At 51.5% G+C, this 1,817-nt stretch overlaps 1 pseudogene; it reads left to right on the forward strand.

Annotated features, from left to right (window-relative positions):
- Positions 1–440: 440 nt before the first annotated feature.
- Positions 441–1,067, forward strand: LOC136642008 (GTP-binding protein Rhes pseudogene; annotated as a pseudogene).
- The last annotated feature ends 750 nt before the right edge of the window (positions 1,068–1,817 follow it).

Here is a 1,817-nt window from a genome sequence, read left to right on the forward strand (position 1 = left end):
CCTCCAGCAACCAGCCATGGCAGGAGCTGTGCGCGATGCATGCTAGTGAGTCTCTCTGGCAAAACTGGGGATGAATTTCAAGGACAGCACTCAGCCGATTGGCCCAGAGCATTCTTCTCTCTCCTTCACTCCCCCCCCCCGCCCATTCCCCATAGCACGGATTGGAGGAGACAGTTGAGGCTCTGTGTGTGTGTGTGTGTGGCAGAAGGGAGCACAAATAAAGGGGAAGACAAGCGCTGGGTGGCAGTGCACACAGCAGCAATTCAGCTGGGAGACGTTCGCGAGCAAGAGTGGAGGTGAACCTCCCTAGCTGCTGTGAAAAGAGGCACTCTCTTCCACAAGCAGGCAACATCAACACTGACCCAGCAGCACACACAGCTTCGGCACAACTTTGGAACATTATCCTTTCAGCTCCCACATCCGTGCAAAAGTCGAGAGCCATGTCTCTAGCAGTGAAAGAGAAGAGTCAAGTGCGCCTGGTCTTTCTGGGCGCAGCTGGGGTTGGCAAGACATCTCTCATCCGGCGTTTCCTACAAGATACTTTTGAGCCAAAGCATCGGCGGACAGTGGAAGAGCTTCATACCAAGGAGTATGAGGTGAGCGGAGTCACCATCAAGGTTGAGATCCTGGACACCAGTGGCAGCTACTCCTTCCCAGCAATGCGCAAGCTCTCCATCCAGAACAGCGACGCCTTTGCTTTGGTGTATGCCGTGGATGACGCAGAGTCCTTTGAGATCATTAAGACTTTGCACGATGAAATCCTGGAGCTGAAGGAGGATAAGTTTCCACCCATTGTGGTGGTGGGCAATAAGGCGGAGGTTGGCGGGCTTAGACAAGTCTTGCCTGAGGATGCCCTTTCCTTGGTGGAGCTCGACTGGAACAGCCGTTTCCTGGAGGCATCTGCTAAGGAGAACGAGAACGTGGTGGAGGTTTTCAGGGAGCTGCTCCAGCAAGCCAACCTGCCCAGCCGGCTGAGCCCAGCCCTGCGTAGAAGGCGGGAGACCTTTCCCAACGAGCCTCCACTGAGGCCCCCCATGAACAAAGCCAACAGTTGCACCATCTGCTGAATGATGGGAGAGCAAGACTCTCTGAAAACCCAGGTCGTCTTTTGCACCTGCCACTTCAGCATTGTGGTTTTCAGTCATTCTGGTGCTCAGGAGCCTTTTGTGAGTCTCAGTGGTGTGTCAGGATACAGTCATTTCAGCTGTAGTAGCCAAAAGCCACAGCTATTTGTGTCCACTTTGTGCAGTTTTGAGTTGCAACCCAAGCACTGTGGAGCCTTGATGCTTGTGCACCATGCTCACCCCGCTACTTCCATCCCGTTCTCCTGCCCTACTTCCATCCCGTTCTCCTGATTGTGTTAATTTGCAGATTTAAAGAGATGCCAAGGAGCTGTGATGCATCCTGATCATAGACTCGGATGACCCAGCTTGGTCAGGGTAAATGATGGACGAGCAGCCGCGTGGACACAGGTCAGAGGCAAGACTGCAGATGTCTACAAGATGCCCAGCTTGCACTTGGAAGGCAAGGATTTGGTGTTCCTGTGGAGATCTCTGAATCCCAGGGACTCCTGAATACTACTTCTGTTTTCTAAGTGACTGAACTTACTTGATATGCTTTTAGATGGGGAAAAAAGAAATTGTCTTGAAAAGTAGGTCTGTTTGTTGTACATGTGTGTGTGTGGACTTCTACTGTCTGCATTGACCAAATGCATGCTATAAACAGTTTTTGTTTATACTGCACCAACCATTTACTGCTGGCACATTGTGGAAAAAAGTCTGTGTCACCTGGCAGGACGGTAGGTTTGATTTTTTTTG

The sequence above is a fragment of the Tiliqua scincoides genome, chromosome 2 (assembly GCF_035046505.1).
Source record: "Tiliqua scincoides isolate rTilSci1 chromosome 2, rTilSci1.hap2, whole genome shotgun sequence".
NCBI classification, from domain to species: domain Eukaryota; kingdom Metazoa; phylum Chordata; class Lepidosauria; order Squamata; family Scincidae; genus Tiliqua; species Tiliqua scincoides.